The sequence below is a fragment of the Physeter macrocephalus genome, chromosome 6 (genome assembly GCF_002837175.3).
Source record: "Physeter macrocephalus isolate SW-GA chromosome 6, ASM283717v5, whole genome shotgun sequence".
NCBI classification, from domain to species: domain Eukaryota; kingdom Metazoa; phylum Chordata; class Mammalia; order Artiodactyla; family Physeteridae; genus Physeter; species Physeter macrocephalus.
Window position 1 is genome coordinate 67,150,828 of NC_041219.1, and position 13,766 is coordinate 67,164,593.

Genomic DNA, 13,766 nt, shown 5'->3' on the forward strand with positions numbered 1-13,766 from the left:
CCCATATCTCCTCCCTCTTGCGTCTCCCTCCCTCCCACCCTCCCTATCCCACCCCTCTAGGTGGTTACAAACCACCTAGCTGATCTCCCTGTGCCATGCGCGATTCCATGCAGTAGTGTTAAAGACCTCGGCATAACAATATTATTTGTATTGAAACAGAAGAAACAAGTGTGATACTCTGGGATCACAATTTTATAAATTTATGCATACTGCTAAAGACTGGAGGGGAGCCTGAAAAACAGTTGGAATTGCAAAAGAATGAAGTATTAGTTAAACATAGATTTTGGGGATATAGGTTTTTCCCTGGTGCACGGGGGAGAAATGGGCTTTTCCAGTAGTTAACAAATAAGTTAATTTCAGGGTAGTTGAGATTTAGCGTCTTGTTTGTAACAGAATAGTAATATAACTTTTTTTTGTGAAAGAGATACAGAAAAAAAAAATAGTTAGAATGAGGTAGAAGGTAACCTGATAAATTTATATGAAAAAATGGCATTTATTTAAGCAAAAGTCTTTCAGAGCCTCCCTCCTCTCCTATATAATTAATGTTATACTTAGTTTTATGCTTTGTACCAGAGGGCAGTATACCAGTGATTTTTTTAGAGCTTGGGAGTGCCAGAGGTAGTAAGCAAATCTCAAACTGTCAGCTTTGAGATTTATTATGTGTGTCTGCTGTTTGAGTCCAAAAGGGCTTAACAGCTGAATATAGATTTTTAAATCACCATCGGGATTTAAATTTTTACTCTGAAAGACAGGTCATTTGACAGTAGTCAAGGGCATTTTCATTCTCAAGACTGTTTTGCAGGCCCAGCAGAAAGCTCCTCCATCAGCCCACGAGGGGCGTCATTCTCCGGGCTGAGGCGTACTAATCTGGGGTATTTCACACACAAAAATAATACAACACAGGGGGATTTGTTCTGTAGACTGATCCAGCAAGTGGGTTTTAAATTGGCAGCGTGCAGATAGGAAACAATTGGTCCAGATACCAAGGATTAAAGGTATTTAGAATGTATATTGTGTTATTACGTTTGATGTGCAAGAAATTTTTACACCTGAAAGTTTGTTTTAGGAACTCACCAATATGAAGACTGATCAGCTAGGGAAAAAAATTTGACAGTGATTATTGCAATTATATTTTCAAAGATACATGCAGTACATTGATGATGTAAAATATGTTGGTTACGTGAGATTTTTAAATTAAATGACTGATTGGATGCAATATACATATTTTAAAATATATATCTATATTTATATAGATCTTTGAAATATAGTATTTTCTTTTAAAGAGAAGAAAGGTTCTGCAGGCTGTGCTTCTTATTCACTGGTTCCTCAACAAACATCCGCAACAGCATTCAAACTTGGGCTTATCAGAGACCAACCAAGTCAGACCCCTCTGGTGTGGAGCCTGGGGGTACTTTTCAAGAACCCCTCAGATGATTACAGTGCACAGCCAGGCTTCCGAGCCACTGTTCTAAAGTTCTGTGTGTTTCACGTGGAAAGGCACATACTTGAAAGAAATCTTGTAGTTACCTTTTAGTAATTGTGAAAAGAAAAAAAAAATCAGTTTAGTTCTTTAATATTCTGGAAAATATCAGATTAAAAAGAATGCCTCCCTCTCTAAGAAATAATTTCATTCCTTACAGCTGAGATGCCCGGAACTAAACATAACCAAATAGAAGATGGCAGAACAGCCGATAGCTACAGACCAACAGTGGCATGAGTTAGACTTGAACTAGGCTTAGATTATCAAGCAAGTTAAATTCAGCACTAAGCTGAGGTTAAAGGGAGGCATGTGAGTAAATGAAGTAGAACAGTAGTACTGTGTTACCTTTTTTTTGTGTGTGTGTGGTATGCGGGCCTCCCTCTGTTGTGGCCTCTCCCGTTGCGGAGCACAGGCTCCGGACGCGCAGGCTCAGCGGCCATGGCTCACGGGCCCAGCCGCTCCGCGGCATGTGGGATCCTCCCAGACCGGGGCGCGAACCCGGTTCCCCTGCATCGGCAGGCGGACACGCAACCACTGCGCCACCGGGGAAGCCCTTGTGTTACCTTTTAAAGAAGTTTGAAATCTCTGGTTGAATGAAGCATAGTAATTTCATAGAACTGAAGTATAGACTCTGAAGGCTTAAGGTACAGTGACTTACTATAATTAAAAGTGGAAATGCTGGAAAGCATGAATGTGGCTGTGTTGATTATTATTTTGGTATTTTAAAATGCGATGCATGGAACAGGTTAGTACATTAAGATAATTAAGGTAAGGTCATGTAAAGAAATGTCACTAGAAACCTGAGAAAAGTGAAATGGCATCAGGCATTTATAATTACAAGCAAGGATAAATTTGCCTGGGTTCATGTTTTGGTACCAGTGGTTGGGGGAGGGGTGGTAAACAGAAAGATATTTTTGCTGACTGGTCACGCAACTGTGGGTCAGATGTGACTCATTTCATCCATTAGCTTAATCAGTAAAACTGAGTGTGTTTAGATCTGGGGGAATTCAAAGATGATTACTACATAGTCCTTGCTCTCAAGAAACCTGTAGGTAAATAAGATAATATAGGTGTGTAGGTGAATAGAACATATACCAGTAACAACAATAACAGCACGTTGACTTTTTTCATTGACACAGTAGTTGGAAAAGGGGTTTGTTTACTGGAGAAGCCAGTGCTAGAAGGGTTAACTCATGTACCGTCAGTTGTTAAAGTCATAGTATTTAAGTGGATAAATAAAATGGTGCTTAAGAAAATGTGTTAAGGATCTGATCTGGGAGCGCGGGGATATCGGTCAGGAGGGGAAAAGGGAAAGATGGTAAAAGGAGGTACTGCTTCGTGGTGATCTCTGTATTGCAGTACAGGGGATTGGGAGTTGGGGTCCATCTGGTGGAAACAGAGGCATAGCTTGGCACTGTGGAAAAGGTCACAAGGTCCAACCTTCTGGGAGAAGGGAAGGTAATGATTAGCCGTATCACTTGTGTCGGCCAAGTGAACTAAGATTGAAGGAGGAAGCCACTTCGTGAAGGGAACTGCAGTAAAAATCAAGACTGTATATACCAGCTACGCTGCCAGCTACTTGTACCGTTTAATCCTTGAAATGGCCCTATGAGGAGGATACTATTATGTTCCCCACTTTTCAGTTAAGGAAGCTTAGTCCAGAGAAGTGAACAACTGCCCTAAATCACAAGGCTGGGAGGTGGTAGAGCCAGGATTTGGACCCAGGGTGTCTGACCCTAAGAGATGACGTACCACCTCCTTTAGCCTAAGTGGATCGTTAGTATCCGAAGCCAAATGGAGCTGGGCAAGGCAGGGACTGATGACTGGTACAAGCAAAATTTTTTAGGACTTTGTGGCTGGTGTACTACTTTTTTGCGGGGGGCGGGGGGCATGGTTTTTGATGGATGCACAGTCTAGATGAATATCATGGAACAACAAAGAATATGGAAGTGAGACAGTGGCAAAATATGGGCCCAAAGACTGCATTTGAATGGGTCTTGTAGTGTTTTGAGGCAGTAGTGCAAGATGGAAAGGTTAAGATGGGATCTTTTTGAGATCCGGAAAGGATTCCTAAAGTCAGATTCTTAAAAAGGAACTTAGGTTTTACTTGATTATGTTCTGGAGAACTGAAAGCTTTCAGGTGGGACATTACATGACTGAAGCTGATAATAGGATGTGAGTTAGAGTGTTATTTTTATCCAAGGGATTTGTTCTGCTTCAGCATGGTCGCAGTGGATGTCGAAGGTAGAAGATAGAATGAGTCAAAGGTTGGTTGAACAGGGAGAGTGAGGGTGGGAGAAATTCACGGAGCCCATTCGGCACCGAGAGGCCCCTAGTACTGTGCTTACAGATCGAAGGCAGTGATCTAGATGGACATCATCCTTGCGTGTTGCTGATATCAGATAGACAAACCTGACGATTATTTAGCTGTGTGACCCCAGACAAGTTAATTGGTCTATCTTTTTAAGTCTCAAGTTCCTTCTGCTAAAGTAGGATTAGTAGTAGTACCACCCTCACTAGCATGAGGAGTAACTGAGTTTAGTAAAAATTAGACGCACTTTACTGTTGTAAAAATTAGCCAGCAGTGTTGCATCTCTCCCAGCCTTCTTGCATGGTCCCACCCCCCCTCTGACTCTTCTGCCTCCCTCTTCCATGTTTAAGGGCCCTGGTGATTCCATCGGGCCACCTGGCTACTCCAGAACAATCTCTCCATCTTGTCTCCCCATTTTAACCACGTCTGCAAAGTCCCTTTTGCCATGTAAGGTAGTGAAGTAACCGAATCGCGGGTTCTGGTGATCAGGACGTGGATGTCTTGGGTCGGGGGGAGGGTACCCTGTTACCCCTACAGTGCCACCATGCCTGCAAATTGCTACCATTTAAGCAATTTCTAGTACTATTAGTATTATTGTTGTCATCATCATTACCGTTAATGACAGGATTACTCGCCGCTAGCATTTCATTGGTAACGTTAGTGTCACAGCACTGCTGAAAGCTTTATTTTCATTTGCTGGATCTGTTGGATCTGTTTGGCAGAGATGGATCTGTTTGGCTCTACTGGATCTGTTTGGCAGAGATGTCAATCTGATAATATAAGTAGTTTAACTTGAGGTGGCATGTTAGTTTTTAGAAGTACTCAGGAAGGAAAATTCTGAACTCTTAAGTTGTGCAAAGATATTTTTTTCCAGATAATAGCACATGGCGGTCATTAATCAGCCTTGTCATCAGAATGTAAAGTTATGTGTGCCATTTTATTATTAATGATTTGCAAATAAGAGGACTGGTAACAATTTATTTTCTTCCTAATACATTTCTAATATATCTGGTTGGTGAGAGACTACATATTATATAATTTGCTTTATATTTTATGGTTTAAATAGTTGTTTTTGAACAGCAAATAGTTATATTTGTAAAAAGCAGAAAAAAATTTTATACTGTTGTCTTGCTACTTGTTTTTTTAAATCTTCAGATTTATTTATACACCAATTAAAGCCCTGTAAATTACATTTGAACAGGCGTTAATATGAGCACCTAAAATGTTAAGTTTTTTGTTTGGCCAGATGAGGGCACTTTTTCTTTACATTTCTGGAGTTTGAGCTCTGAAGCAGATTTGTTTTTCTCCATCCAAGCTGTTACTTACTTTCTGTTATTATTGCCAGTGAGAGAAATAGTTCTGACATTTTAAATGTTTTGATTGTGTTGTATTCTTACAGGTTGATCTTTCCCCAAAAGGAAAAAGCTTCAGCTTCTTGCAAAATTTTTGTATAAGGAAACTTTAAAATGAATGACAATTTCTGTGGTACAGGGTAGTTTTAAGAAATACATGTGTACGTGATTTGTAGTTTTGCTTATAATTAGTAATAGCGGTTGAAATTTACTTTTATCCTAATTCGAGTACTCTGTCCATAGCAAGATGAAGTGGAATTAGACGGACTCTTCTTTTCCTCATCAAACTTCTTATGCCTACTTTATATTGAATCAGTGTCACTTTGCATCTCCATCAAAATCCAAGTAATGAAGAGGAAATAAAATACCAGAAATATTTTGTCTTAAAAACAACCCCAAAACCAAAAATAAATAAATAGAAAGGTTAGATAGACCACAATCCAACACCTGTAAGTAAACTATCAGATGTAGCATGTTTAACTTTTTTATTTGTAGTGCTGGCTGTCAAGGGCTAGGGTGAGTTGAGTAGGATAAGGTTTCTAAGGTTACGTGTGATGGTACTAAAAACAGTACAGACTGCAGTTGCTTCGTGTTGATGTGAATAATCTAAGGAGAAAAGCAAAGGCAGAGTAATGTTGAAGATTATATTAAAAGGCCCCCGTCACAAAGCTCTTGTCATCTCACCGTAGATAAAACACGTTTACGACTCCTTTTGAAAGTTAAGTTTCTGAACAGCAATGAAACAGGGAGCTTGCTTATTAAAGTTTACAAAACACTAATGAAAATAAATGTCATCAAAACTTGATTGACTTGAAGGAGATTAAAAAGGGGAGAAACCACCATGAATGAGTCCAAAGAGCAAGTTTGTTTAAAATTGTGCACAAGTTTAAAAGTCGTGAGAAGGAATGAATTAGTTTTAAAATATACGTATAGCAAGATGAGGATGAAGAATACCTCCCTGGAGTAGAGTCAAGAAAGCTGCTGTCAAGTGACTCTGGAAGGGGGTAGGGGCGTCAGCTTAGTGAGCCAGCCGACCTTAGTGTCCCCTGTGACTGCCAGGCAGCGCTGTGATCGCCATCATCACAGCCCTTACTATGGGCACCAGCTGTGCTGCAGGGGCTTCTCCTTCACTTAACTCTCGTCAACATCCCTGTGAGACACGTATTATTATTCCCATTTTAAAGATGAGGACATTTAGGCTCAGAGGCATTAAGCAATGCGTTCAGTGCCACAAAAACTAGAAAATAATGTATACTCAGGCCAAAATTCATGTCATAAGAATTAAAGACACTTTAAAGATACGAGGAATATCACCAAGAAGCAAGGGCTTCGGGTTGAAAGGATGGATTTTCCCAGTCAGCTCTGTCTGCCTCAGAAGGCCATCTGAGCTGCTTGGTACCTACGAGGAAAGATTTGTTACGGCCTCAGCAGCAAGCACATCTTCGGCCTCTCGATGGACTGTTCCTGTTAGTTCCTCGGAGAGAAAAAAAAGTATCCTAGTGTTTAATACCGACCAACATTATTATTTTTTTAACCTAGGGGATTACTAAGGAAAAGGAAAGAAGACAGTACTGGCTTTTCACCTTAATTCTGTTTCTGTTCCCTGACTTTTTGTTTTATAAATTTTGGTAGTGGTCTTTTGCCTAGACCTTACCAAGACACAGACTGTTGGAATAGTAAAGCCAAACTTTTTTTTCTTTCTGACAATCCTTTTTAGCAAGTAGTAAATATTTTAAACCAGGAAAATTGTAGCTCTTTAATAAGAATTCAACTTTTCTCTCCCTTTCATTAAACATTCATAGGGAGCCTTCTATGTACCAGCCGCTCTGCTTGGCCTGTTGGATGCAGATGTAAGACACAGCTGTGCCCTTGCTGTTGGTTTATAGTCTGGGGTGGGAACTCAGGAAGTACACCAGTCATTACGGTGAAATGGGATAAATACTGTGACAGCAGGCGGGGTGCCCTGAAAGCACGTACGCCAGCCTGGGCGGGAGCGGGGAGGGACGGCGTCACAGAAGGAAGATGTGATGTTTGAGCTGAATCCTGAAGCACAAGTGATGAGAGTATTTCTCACACAGATAACTGAGAGGGAGGAAGGGGAGATGTTTGTTTTGGATATTTGGGGCGCGGTACTTAGGTTCTGAGGTGTATATTTGGTTTTTTAAAATGTGGGAGTGGAATTTTTTTAAGGATTTTTTTTTTTTTTTTTGGTCCGGAGGTGAATATTTGAGACTCGTTTGAATAGAAGTGACAGAAAAGATAGATTAGTGATAGAATAAGGTAGAAAAAGAGGGGAGGAAACTGGGGAGTGAATGCCTGAGAAAGTCAGAGAGGTTCCTGGAACCTCCGTCAGAAGCCAGACCGGTGCTTCGGGAAGAGGTGACGGGGCGTCTGCGGAGTGGGTGCAGCGCCCCTACGTGGAGGAGGACGAGGAAGGCACCGGCTGTGGTTAGGCCGCCAGTCAGTGTCGTGCAAGCTTAGATTTCAGGAAACGTTTTAGAAATGTGCCTGTTCTTCACTAAGCCTTTTTTACACTGGTTCTTGACTTTGGAGAGGGCATCCAGGGGCCTCTTTGAAGCCGTGTACAGACGTCGACGGCGTCTCTTTATTTTGTTCCCTGCCCATCGTCCTCTTTCTCCTGACAATCTAACCTGCGTTTTCTTTGGGAAATAACTCCCTGCTCGCTCTCAGGCCTGGTCTTGCCCTGTATTTGATGCACACCTGACCTTAGGAATATGCACGTGATGTGACTGGACCAGTGAGACTTGACCCTGGGACTTTGCTGAAGCTCTGGAGGAAAAGAATCTCTTTGGTTGGATTTGAAGCTGTAAAGGTGTAAGCCTAGAGCTGTCCTCATGGGACAGGAGACTCGGGGAGGGAGCGGGAGGAGGGGCTGAGACAGACAGACACACACCCCTTTATCGTATGAGTTGAGTCTCTGGATCGATTCCTGGTCTTTTCAGTTTTTTAAGCCAATAAATTTCCCTTCTTTTGTTTAAGTTCTTTTGAATTGGATTTTCTGTCATTTTCTTCATTTCTGAAGAATACTATATACTTAATGTATTTTAAATCCTGCAAATGATTCAGGGGTTTACAGTTGAGTAGAGGCCCACTGAATCCAGAATTAAATGCTTTACTCTGTTCAATTATTATCAGTAAGATTTGCCCCACAAATGTAGATTCAGTATTGTTATCATTAACTAATTTATAATGGTCATTCTTGGGACAGTTTGATCTTTATTACAAACATATGTGTAACATTTTGTTTTTTTATTGTAGATGAGGGGAATGGGACATTTTTATTAATGCCTTTTAGATTAATCGAGGGTTAACCCATTTATCTCCTTCAGCTTCTTTCAGTAAGGATATCCTTTTGGAAATGTTGGGATTCCATTTTATTCGTTATCTGTCTCTATAGGCTTATAAATATTCTTGCCAAGCATAAATCTTAGATCTAGGAATCAAGACCATGAACCATAAAAGCAACATAACTTGTCAAAGCCCACATAAAATAAAATATGAAGTCGTCCCTGACTCCAGCTAAGTTAAGTAACTTGAAGAAAAAGGAAAATGGTTTTGCTAATTTTGTCATTAGGAGTAAGCTTCCAATTCAGTAGAAAATGATGGATATTTTAAAATTTAATTCAATAAAAACTATTTCCTAGAAGGCAACATTAAAAATACTAGGGCAGTTGGAAAGTACTTGCTCTGATAAAAAGATTTCCAAGGGCACGGTGACATCTGCCTTCTGGGTTGAGTTAGTGAGGCTGGCCACAGAGAGGGTGATTATTTCTCTCTGGGCACTGCACGTGCCATGGATGGAGCTTCTCCCAGGCACACACTGTTGCTTGTTTGGGTTACACAGAACAAAAAAGTTGGGTTATAATCACCCGTGGAGAGCTGAGAATGTGCCTGAGTTCAGTCTACTAAATTTCTTGTTTTCTGTAGAAGGAGACATTTCATAAGAGAATAATACCAACTAATTTCTAGTTAGTAGGTAGAAGAAAAGGAGTAAGAGTAAAAAGGTTAGATTGAAATTGAGTCCCAGACCACATTCCCTATGCTCTCTGGTCATGTGTTCCTTGATATTGGTCTGATGTTGTCAGCCTCCATGCTTTTTTTACTTTATTCTCTATCTAAAATACCATTTATGATTTAGTATTAAATTATGTAATTTATGGGCTTCTCTGGTGGCGCAGTGGTTGAGAGTCCGCCTGCCGATGCAGGGGACACCGGTTTGTGCCCCGGTCCGGGAAGATCCCACATGCTGCGGAGCGGCTGGGCCCGTGGGCCATGGCCACTGAGCCTGTGCGTCCGGAGCCTGTGCTCCGCAACGGGAGAGGCCACAGCAGTGAGAGGTCCGCGTACCGCGCGCACACACACACACACACACACACACACACACACACACACAATTATGTAATTTATGAATTAGCACTAATTAGCATTAGTATATGAAGCCTGTACTCTAATGCAGCTCACACTCCAAGAAGCTTTTTGAGGCATTATAGTCAGACTTAATCTCTTCCCACTTATGAACAAGCATCCTCCCTTTCTCTGTCCCTCCATTTGTGCAGACTTTATATATTTTTTTCCTACTACATGCTTTAGGCATTGTAAGTGCTAGTGGGTCAAAGAAGAACCATGTGCCATTCCTGCCCTCTGGTGGTTGAAAGAAACATTGCAAACAAGTGATTATAAAGATCTGTGTGCTTTGACTCTTCATCAGCCTTGGCATCATCCGTTTCTTTCGTTCCTGCTGCGTTTATTCGTTCACTGATTGGTCAGTCATGTAATGAGCATCTTCTGGATGACAGCCTTTATCAGTACTCTGATGGTGCCTTGTCTGGTGTAGCAGCATTCTGGGCTTAGTAGCAACAGTTTACACATGTGAGGTCTTTCAAATGGAGTTACAAAGGCGTGCTTTCGATGTGTCTAGATCTGACCTTCTGCCTCCATGTTTGGGTTGCAAAGTGTTTTCCTATCTGCATCTAACATTTCTAGGCCTACTGAGCTTCAAATTGGTTGTACATGTGATGGATGAAAAATAAAGAAGTATTGTACCTTAGGTCTCTCTTGCTGCCTAACAAATTACGTCGAAACTTAGCAGCTTAAAACAGTAAGCATTTAACATCTCAGAGTTTCTGAGAGTCAGAAATTACGGAAGTGACCTAGCTGGGTGGTCTGGCTCTGTCTCTTAGGGGAATGCGGTCAAGATGTTGGTCGGGGCTGTAGTCGCCTGAACGCTTGGCTAAGGCTAGGGTATGCTTCCAAGTCGATCCTGATCGGTGGGAGGCCACAGCCCTTCAGGTCATGGTGCTTGGCTTCCCCCGGAGTGAGCGATTCAAGAGAGAACAAGAGGGAGGCCTCAGTGTCTTCAGTGACCTCGCCTTACAGGTGAGGCAAGAGGGACTGCGTAGGGCTTGACTACCAGGAGGTGAGAATCACTGGGGGCCACCTTGTCTGCTGGCCACCACGTGTTACAACCCCTCGTTTGTGAGCCTCTGTCCGTGAATTTGGGTCCATACGAAGAAGACACTAGCAAATCTTCAAATGGAAGTATTTTAGAGTGAAATAAAGGGTTGAAAAATTAGAAAAATTAGCTCATCTTCACTTTAATTTCATTCTTCATTCCCCTGGGAGAATGCCGATAAGTTCTCAGTGCTCCCAAGCTTATGCTTTTAAACAGAGCACTTAGAAATGAGTCTCATAAGGGCAAATTTTTATGAACGTGAGACATTTTCATTTTTTAACCTGTGATCTGTTTCTGTTTCTGTGCCACTCAGTGGTGAGAAGTATTTCTGCAGAGAGGATGCTTAGTGATGGCTGCTTGTTTCTCAAAGATTCTTTGTCAAATTGCTTACATATTTTAATTTGAGCAGTGAGCACCGTTTTGGATCTACAGTCTGTCAGAACGCTGCTAGCCTCAACAAGGTTGTGATGAAAAATGGCAGAAATACAGATGATCGGGTGGTAAGGAAAGTGTGGCCACCTCATGCATATGCAGGTTTAAACATTGCTAGGTTACTAAGCACGGATGTGAGCAGAGCTGAGAGTAAAGTGTTAGAACAGAATCTTACTTTAGTATTAAGAACATCGGGTCTTTGAAGTAAAATTAGAAAGGAAAATTAAAGTTGCCACTCCTCTCTGCTACCTTCCCCCCAAGTAATTTTCCTCCCCATTTTCCATCCCACCGTAATACGTGTTTTCATAAGTAAAATCTGTTTTCACGTTGGTATGTTCATTTTGAAAGTACAGCAATGCTACTTTCAGCATTGTAAATGGATGGGAAGGGAGAATATGGGAGGATATAAACAATTTAAAATATTAGAATTCTATTAATCTGGTTTTCATGTCATGGTTTCAATACCATTATAGAAATAAATCATATTAGAAATGATATTTCTAGCTATGCAATTTTATTGATGCTTCTGGTAATAGCCAACCTAGAATACACATTTCCATGGAATAACTATAATAGCCTGTAATGTTTATTTATCTTTAAGGTCTTATTTTGCAGGTATGACTTATGAAATTAATATATTAATAAGTTTGTAATCCCCAACGGCAAAAGGATAGATGATAATGTATTATACATTGAAATTATTTCCTTTAGAACTTATTTCATTGACCATATTGTATCACATTGATTGATTTGTATATATTGAAGAATCCTTGCATCCCTGGGATAAACCCCACTTGATCATGGTGTGTGATCCTTTTAATGTGCTGTTGGATTCTGTTTGCTAGTATTTTGTTGAGGATTTTTACATCTATGTTCATCAGTGATATTGGTCTGTAGTTTTTTTTTTCTGTGACATCTTTGTCTGGTTTTGGTAACAGGGTGATGGTGGCCTCCTAGAATGAGTTTGGGAGTGTTCCTCCCTCTGCTATATTTTGGAACAGTTTGAGAAGGATGGGTGTTAGTTTTTCTCTAACTGTTGGATAGAATTCACCTGTGAAGCCATCTCGTCCTGGGCTTTAGTTTGTTGGAAGATTTTTCATCACAGTTTCAATTTCAGTGCTTGTGATTGGTCTGTTTATATGTTCAGTTTCTTCCTGGTTCAGTCTTGGAAGGTTGTACTTTTCTAAGAATTTGTCCATTTCTTCCAGGTTGTCCATTTTATTGGCATACGGTTGCTTGTAGTAATCTCTCAAGATCCTTTGTATTTTTGCAGTGTCAGTTGTTTCTTCTCCTTTTTCATTGCTAGTTCTGTTGATTTGCATCTTCTTCCTTTTTTTCTTGATGAGTCTGGCTAAAGGTTTATCAAACTTGTTTATCTTCTCAGAGAACTAGCTTTTAGTTTTATTGATCTTTGCTATTGTTTCCTTCATTTCTTTTTCATTTATTTGTGATCTGATCTTTATGATTTCTTTCCTTCTGCTAACTTTGGGGTTTTTTTGTTCTTCTCTCTCTAATTGCTTTATGTGTAAGGTTGGGGTGTTTTTCTTTTCTCTTCTTTTCTTTTCTTTTTTTTTTTTTTTTTTTGCGGTACGCAGGCCTCTCTCTGTTGTGGTCTCTCCTGTTGCGGAGCACAGACTCCAGACACGCAGGCTCAGCATCCATGGCTCACGGGCCTAGCCACTCCGCAACATGTGGGATCCTCCCAGACTGGGGCACGAACCCGTATCCCCTGCATCGGCAGGCGGACTCTCAACCACTGTGTCACCAGGGAAGACCAGTTAGGTTGTTTTTTGAGATTTTTCTTGTTTCTTGTTTCTTTTTCTTTTTTTAACTTTTTTTTAAAAAATAAAACAATCATATACTTGTAAAGGAATCTTTATACTTGACTTTACTATTAGTTTTTAATAAACATTATCAAGGGATTATATTAAATTCTTACATTTCCCATATATCAAAAATGTGGAATGCTTTATGAATTTGCATGTCATCCTTGTGCAGGAGCCATGCTAATCTTCTCTATATCGTTCCAATTTTAGTGTATATGCTGCCAAGACGAGCACTTTTCTTGTTTCTTGAGGTAGGATTGTATTGCTATAAACTTCGCTCTTAGAACTGCTTTTGCTGTATCCCATAGGTTTTGGATTGTCATGTTTTCATTGTCATTTGTCTGTAGGTATTTTTTGATTTCCTCTTTGATTTCTTCAGGGATCTCTTGGTTATTTAGTAGCATACTGTTTAGCCTCCATATGTTTGTATTTTTTACAGTTTTTTTCCTGTAATTGATAGCTAGTCTCAGAGCATTGTGGTCGGAAAATATACATGATATGATTTCACCTTTCTTAAATTTACCAAGCCTTGATTTGTGACCCAAGATATGATCTGTCCTGGAGAATGTTCCATGTGCACTTGAGAAGAAAGTGTATGCTGTGGTTTTTGGATGGACTGTCCTATAAATATCAATTAAGTCCATCTGTTCTAATGTGTCATTTAAACCTTGTGTTTCCTTATTTATTTTCATTTTAGATGATCTGTCCCTTGGTGAAAGTGGGGTGTTAAAGTCCCCCACTATTATTGTATTACTGTCGATTTCCCCTTTTATGGCTGTTAGCATTTGTCTTACGTATTGAGGTGCTCCTATGTTGGGTGCATAAATATTTACAATTGTTATATCTTTTTCTTGGATTGAGCCCTTGATCATTATGTAGTGTCCTTCTTTGT

The 13,766-nt window shown here is 40.3% G+C and overlaps 1 protein-coding gene and 1 non-coding gene across 10 annotated transcripts in view; one reads left to right on the forward strand and one right to left on the reverse strand.

Annotated features, from left to right (window-relative positions):
• The window catches only part of PLEKHA5 (pleckstrin homology domain containing A5), a 265,581-nt gene that overhangs the window by 81,260 nt on the left and 170,555 nt on the right, over positions 1-13,766 (forward strand). The window lies entirely within an intron of this gene.
• Positions 13,002-13,108, reverse strand: LOC112066367 (U6 spliceosomal RNA). The gene has a single exon (XR_002892588.1). It is a non-coding gene; the product is annotated as a U6 spliceosomal RNA (small nuclear RNA).